At 46.4% G+C, this 7,409-nt stretch overlaps 2 non-coding genes across 2 annotated transcripts; both read right to left on the reverse strand.

Moving 5' to 3' along the window:
• Positions 1-2,278: 2,278 nt before the first annotated feature.
• On the reverse strand, positions 2,279-2,349 carry trnap-agg (transfer RNA proline (anticodon AGG)). Its single transcript has one exon. It is a non-coding gene; the product is annotated as a tRNA-Pro (tRNA).
• A 1,367-nt stretch (positions 2,350-3,716) lies between these two features.
• trnap-agg (transfer RNA proline (anticodon AGG)) lies at positions 3,717-3,787 on the reverse strand. The gene has a single exon. It is a non-coding gene; the product is annotated as a tRNA-Pro (tRNA).
• Between the last annotated feature and the right edge of the window lie 3,622 nt (positions 3,788-7,409).

Raw genomic sequence — 7,409 nt, forward strand, 5'->3', positions numbered from 1 at the left:
CTGGATCTTTCTGTTGACCCGTCAAACACCTCAACCAACCTCCCTTGCGGTTTTTTGGCCTTTCATATTCTCCACTACCGTAGTGGCTCTTAATTGCTACGTCCTCTTCTCAGGGACATCACATTTGGCATGTTTTTCGTGGTGGCCCACACAAAATTTTCACGCATTCCGTTGCCACCAGCGCGTAATGCGGTGTTAATCGTTGTGCGACCAGGAATTCTGTAAGACCAAGCTTCCCTAGATCAAACAAGCTCACAGAATTTTCCCACATTTGGTACCACCACCACGTTGTTGCGGTGTTAAATTTTTTACACAGGGCCCCCTTTAAGGTAAGGAAAGGCTTGTGGGTGGCCTTACTTTTTTCCATGACACGCGGGACAACAACGGGGACGGTTGGGTTTAGGAAAGCCAAATAACAGGACTTGGAAAAACAAAACTGGAAGGTTGGGTTAAGGAAAAAAACACAGGATGGTTTACGGTTTATGTCCTGCTCATTTGTTTCCTCTTATTTTTCCCAGTTCTTCTGTTTACTTCAGTTGAAGCAGGCTATGCAAAGTTGCAAAATGCTCTACTACACTTTTGCTTCCTACTTATCTTGTTAGGGGATCCCAGGTCCTTCCCAAGGCCAGAGTCACGGATCAATCACAACTTGAAAGCTGAGAACAAAGTCCTTCAGTTTTAATTAGAAAAGAGAATATCAGCATTTTTATTTGTCAAAAAAATATCTACACTAACACAGCCACACCTGCTGTCTTTTATCTGGATGGACTTGATTCTAAGCTGGACCTTCAATGCTCAATTAGGTATCAACACCATTTTACACCTTTGGGCTCGTGGGATTTGAACCCGGACCCTCTCGCCCCCTAAAAGGAGAATCATACCCTAGGACCAACGAGCCACGTCAAAACCGCTTTTTTAGCAATTTTTCATCACGGAAATGCAGCTCGATCTGTCATTGACTTGAAGGCAATGGTTAAGTAGTTTGACAATTGGGGTCTTCTATGGGGGCTCCCCTGCAGATTCAGCTTTCTAATTTACATTGGACAACGAATACCTTTGACGTAAAACGTTTTTACTAAAATTCAAACTTGAAATTTTTTCGGTTCAAAACAAAAATGGTTGGGTTAGTACGTCATTTCTTATTGACTTTAACATGTCATTGTTTTTCCGTGGTGGCCACGCAGATTTTCACACATTCTGTGCCACCACCCCACGTAGTGCGTTGTTAACAGTTGTGACCATTAATTCCGTGAAATGAACACGACCACTTAAGGTAAGGAAAGGCTTGTGGGTGGGCTTACAATACCATGACACGCGGGACAACAATGGGACGGTTGGGTTTAGGAAAACCATAAACGGTTGGGTTTAGGAAAGCAATAACGGGACTTGGGACAACAACAGGTTTGAGTTAGGAAAATAACACAGATGGTGTTTTGGTTGGGCTTAGGAAACGTGACAGACGGGACACGATCACGCTCTACTGGATCTTCTGTTGACCCGTCAAACACCTCAACCAACCTCCCTTTGCGGTTTTTTGGCCTTTCATACTTCTCACTACGTAGTGCTCTTAATGCTAATCATCTTCTCAGTGACATCACTTTGCATTGTTTTCCGTGGTGGCCACACAAAATTTTCACGCATTCCGTGCCACCAGCGCGTAATGCGGTGTTAATAGTTTGTGCGACCAGGAATTCTGTAAGACCAAGCTCCCTAGATCAACAAGCTCACAGAATTTTCCCACATTTGGTACCACCACCACGTTGTGCGGTGTTAACATTTTTTACACAGGCCCCCTTTAAGGTAAGGAAAGGCTTGTGGGTGGCCTTACTTTTCCATGACACGCGGGACAACAACGGGACGGTTGGGTTTAGGAAAGCAATAACAGGACTTGGAACAAAAACTGGAAGGTTTGTTAAGGAAAAAAAACAACAGGATGGTTACGGTTTATGTCCTGCTCATTTGTTCCTCATATTTTTCCCAGTTCTTCTGTTTACTTCAGTTGAAGCAGGCTATGCAAAGTTGCAAAAATGCTCTACTACACTTTTGCTTCCTACTTATCTTGTTAGGGGATCCCAGGTCCTTCCAAGGCCAGAGTCAAGGATCAATCACAACTTGAAAGCTGAGAACAAAGTCTTCAGTTTTAATTAGAAAGAGAATATCAGCATTATTGTCAAATATTCTACACTAACACATGCACCTGCTGTCTTTTATCTGGATGGACTTGATTCTAAGCTGGACTTCAATGCTCAATTAGGTATCAACACCATTTTACACCTTTGGGCTCGTCCGGGATTTGAACCCGGGACTCTCGCACCCTAAGCGAGAATCATACCCCTAGACCAACGAGCCACGTCAAACCGCTTTTTAGCAATTTTTCATCACGGAAATGCAGCTCCGATCTGTCATTGACTTGAAAGGCAATGGTTAAGTAGTTTGACATTGGGTCTTTCTATGGCTCCCCTGCCAGATTCAGCTTTCTAATTACATTGGACAACAGAATACCTTTGACGTAAAACGTTTTACTAAAATTCAAACTTGAATTTTTTCGTCAAAAATGGTTGGGTTTAGTACGTCATTTCTTATTGACTTTACATTGTCATTGTTTTCCGTGGTGGCCACGCAGAATTTTCACACATTCTGTGCCACCACCACCACGTAGTGCGTTGTTAACAGTTTGTGACCATTAATCCGTGAAATGAACACGACCACTTTAAGGTAAGGAAAGGCTTGTGGGTGGGCTTACAATACCATGACACGCGGGACAACAATGGGACGGTTGGTTTAGGAAAACATAAACGGTTGGGTTTAGGAAAGCAATAACGGGACTTGGGACAACAACAGGTTTGAGTTTAGGAAAATAACAACAGGATGGTTTGGTTGGGCTTAGGAAACGTGACAGACGGGACACGATCACGCTCTACTGGATTCTGTTGACCCGTCAAACACCTCAACCAACCTCCCTTTGCGGTTTTTGGCCTTTCATACTTCTCACTACCGTAGTGGCTCTAATGCTACGTCATCTTCTCAGTGACATCACTTTGGCATTGTTTTCCGTGGTGGCCACACAAAATTTTCACGCATTCCGTGCCACCAGCGCGTAATGCGGTGTAATAGTTTGTGCGACCAGGAATTCTGTAAGACCAAGCTTCCCTCGATCAACAAGCTCACAGAATTTTCCCACATTTGGTACCACCACCACGTTGTGCGGTGTTAACATTTTTTACACAGGCCCCCTTTAAGGTAAGGAAAGCTTGTGGGTGGCCTTACTTTTCCATGACACGCGGGACAACAACGGGACGGTTGGGTTTAGGAAAGCAATAACAGGACTTGGAACAAAAACTGGAAGGTTGGGTTAAGGAAAAAAACAACAGGATGGTTACGGTTTATGTCCTGCTCATTTGTTCCTCATATTTTTCCCAGTTCTTCTGTTTACTTCAGTTGAAGCAGGCTATGCAAAGTTGCAAAAATGCTCTACTACACTTTTGCTTCTACTTATCTTGTTAGGGGATCCCAGGTCCTTCCAAGGCCAGAGTCAAGGATCAATCACAACTTGAAAGCTGAGAACAAAGTCTTCAGTTTTAATTAGAAAGAGAATATCAGCATTATTGTCAAATATTCTACACTAACACATGCACCTGCTGTCTTTTATCTGGATGGACTTGATTCTAAGCTGGACTTCAATGCTCAATTAGGTATCAACACCATTTTACACCTTTGGGCTCGTCCGGGATTTGAACCGGGACCTCTCGCACCCTAAGCGAGAATCATACCCCTAGACCAACGAGCCACGTCAAACCGCTTTTTAGCAATTTTTCATCACGGAAATGCAGCTCCGATCTGTCATTGACTTGAAAGGCAATGGTTAAGTAGTTTGACATTGGGTCTTTCTATGGCTCCCCTGCCAGATTCAGCTTTCTAATTACATTGGACAACAGAATAACTTTGACGTAAAACGTTTTACTAAAATTCAAACTTGAATTTTTCGTCAAAAATGGTTGGGTTTAGTACGTCATTCTTATTGACTTTACATTGTCATTGTTTTCCGTGGTGGCCACGCAGAATTTTCACACATTCTGTGCCACCACCACCACGTAGTGCGTTGTTAACAGTTTGTGACCATTAATTCCGTGAAATGAACACGACCACTTTAAGGTAAGGAAAGGCTTGTGGGTGGGCTTACAATACCATGACACGCGGGACAACAATGGGACGGTTGGGTTTAGGAAAACCCATAAACGGTTGGGTTTAGGAAAGCAATAACGGGACTTGGGACAACAACAGGTTTGAGTTTAGGAAAATAACAACAGGATGGTTTTGGTTGGCTTAGGAAACGTGACAGACGGGACACGATCACGCTCTACTGGATCTTCTGTTGACCCGTCAAACACCTCAACCAACCTCCCTTTGCGGTTTTTTGGCCTTTCATACTTCTCACTACCGTAGTGGCTCTTAATGCTACGTCATCTTCTCAGTGACATCACTTTGGCATTGTTTTCCGTGGTGGCCACACAAAATTTCACGCATTCCGTGCCACCAGCGCGTAATGCGGTGTTAATAGTTTGTGCGACAGGAATTCTGTAAGACCAAGCTTCCCTAGATCAACAAGCTCACAGAATTTTCCCACATTTGGTACCACCACCACGTTGTGCGGTGTTAACATTTTTTACACAGGCCCCCTTTAAGGTAAGGAAAGGCTGTGGGTGGCCTTACTTTTCCATGACACGCGGGACAACAACGGACGGTTGGGTTTAGGAAAGCAATAACAGGACTTGGAACAAAAACTGGAAGGTTGGGTTAAGGAAAAAAAAACAGGATGGTGTTTATGTCCTGCTCATTTGTTCCTCATATTTTTCCCAGTTCTTCTGTTTACTTCAGTTGAAGCAGGCTATGCAAAGTTGCAAAATGCTCTACTACACTTTTGCTTCCTACTTATCTTGTTAGGGGATCCCAGGTCCTTCCAAGGCCAGAGTCAAGGATCAATCACAACTTGAAAGCTGAGAACAAAGTCTTCAGTTTTAATTAGAAAGAGAATATCAGCATTATTGTCAAATATTCTACACTAACACATGCACCTGCTGTCTTTTATCTGGATGGACTTGATTCTAAGCTGGACTTCAATGCTCAATTAGGTATCAACACCATTTTACACCTTTGGGCTCGTCCGGGATTTGAACCCGGGACCTCTCGCCCCTAAGCGAGAATCATACCCCTAGACCAACGAGCCACGTCAAACCGCTTTTTAGCAATTTTCATCACGGAAATGCAGCTCCGATCTGTCATTGACTTGAAAGGCAATGGTTAGTAGTTTGACATTGGGTCTTTCTATGGCTCCCCTGCCAGATTCAGCTTTCTAATTACATTGGACAACAGAATACCTTTGACGTAAAACGTTTACTAAAATTCAAACTTGAATTTTTCCGTCAAAATGGTTGGGTTTAGTACGTCATTTCTTATTGACTTTACATTGTCATTGTTTTCCGTGGTGGCCACGCAGAATTTTCACACATTCTGTGCCACCACCACCACGTAGTGCGTTGTTAACAGTTTGTGACCATTAATTCCGTGAAATGAACACGACCACTTTAAGGTAAGGAAAGGCTTGTGGGTGGGCTTACAATACCATGACACGCGGGACAACAATGGGACGGTTGGGTTTAGGAAAACCATAAACGGTTGGGTTTAGGAAAGCAATAACGGGACTTGGGACAACAGGTTTGAGTTTAGGAAATAACAACAGGATGGTTTCGGTTGGGCTTAGGAAACGTGACAGGCGGGACACAATCACGCTCTACTGGAACTTCTGTTGACCCGTCAAACACCTAAAACCAACCTCAATTTGCGGGTTTTTGGCCTTTCATACTTCTCGCTACCGTAGTGGCTCCTAATGCTACGTCATCTTCTCAGTGACATCACTTTGGCATGTTTTCCTGGGTGGCCACACAAAATTTTCACGCAAAAATTTGCCACCACCGCGTAATGCAGTGTTAGTAGTTTGTGCGACCAGTTGAGCTGACACCTCTTCCTTTTGCTTTGCACCCTCAGTGTGTCCGGTTCAGAATCCCCATGCTCCTCTAGGCCCCTTGTGACTGTGCCACCGCCGCCGCTGTCGCCATCGCCACCACAGGACCTCCTCGCCATGACGACGGCTTTGACAAGCGCGGCGGACGCCTCCGTGCGAGGCAGACGCCGCCGTCTCTCGATGAGCGGATCCTTCTCAACTGCTCGAGGAACGCCCTCCTCTTGTTGAGCTTGCCGCGCATCCATTCGGGCCTGAGCTCTCGCACACAGCACAAAGGCGTTGTAGGCGGACACGTCGAGGATGTTGTGGAAGACGACGAGGGGCCAGCGCCGTCTTCCTGCGGCAGCTGTACGTGCCCACGAGCTTGTCCAGGTTGTCCACGCCGCCCTTGGTGTGGGTGTAGTGGAGGATGATGTCGGGTTTGGCTTGCCTGCCGGCGCCGACGCCCGAATCACCCGTGTGCAGCGTGCTCAGCAGCACCACGTTCCTGTGCTTCTTGGGCACGTAGGACACAGAGTGGCGACGGGCGGAAGGCAAACTTGGACGAGAAGACCGCACGGCCTTTGGTGGCGAGCAACGCCCCCGGCAGCTCGGGCTTGTTTTTTTTTGTCCTTGCAGGCCGTGACGTCCATCGCTTCCACTTGCCGCCTATGGCACATCTCCTTTGACCCTCGAGGTTTATGGCGGCCACAAATGTCTGATTTGCCGCGTGACAAACAGGCCAAACGCAGACACTATGTCGTGGACGTGTTCCGCGGCGTACTCTGTGGGTCCGGGCGCTGTAGTAGCAGCAGCGCGGCGGCGGCGGCGGCGGCAGCAGCAGCAGCAGCAGTAGCAGCGTCTGTTGTGTCCTTTTCTTGGTCGGGTTTGTCCTCTTCGGTGGCGTGGTAGTGAGTTCTTGGGACACTTGGATGACACGTTTTGAGGAAACATTTGATTTTGCCATCTTTTGACACAAATGTTTCCTCATCCTGCTCATCCTCCTCTTGCCCCTCGTCTTCACTACCCTCTTCTTCTTCTTCTTCGTCTTCTTCTTCTTCGTCCCTTGCATGTCCACCCTCTTCTTCTTCTTCTTCTTCTTCATTCACTTGTTCTCCTCCTTCGTCTTGAACTTCAACGTCACTTGCCTTGGTCATCATCTTTGATGTCGTCGTCGTCGTCGTCGCAGCAGGAGTAGTCTTTTTCTCTGCTGTGGTCGTGTAAACGTTGGTCGTGTAAACGGTGGTCCTCTTCTCCTTTTTGTACCTTGGCTTCAGCAGCGACATTGCGAGCGGCGGGGCACTCGCGAGAATCCGATGCAGCTTCAACTCCAGTGTCAAACGACGGGCCATGCTGCAGCTTCTGCCCCGGCTGTGCCAACGTGCCACGTGCGAAAAGTGCACAGGTCCGA

This window comes from Etheostoma spectabile, unplaced genomic scaffold, assembly GCF_008692095.1.
Source record: "Etheostoma spectabile isolate EspeVRDwgs_2016 unplaced genomic scaffold, UIUC_Espe_1.0 scaffold00018674, whole genome shotgun sequence".
Lineage (NCBI taxonomy): Eukaryota > Metazoa > Chordata > Actinopteri > Perciformes > Percidae > Etheostoma > Etheostoma spectabile.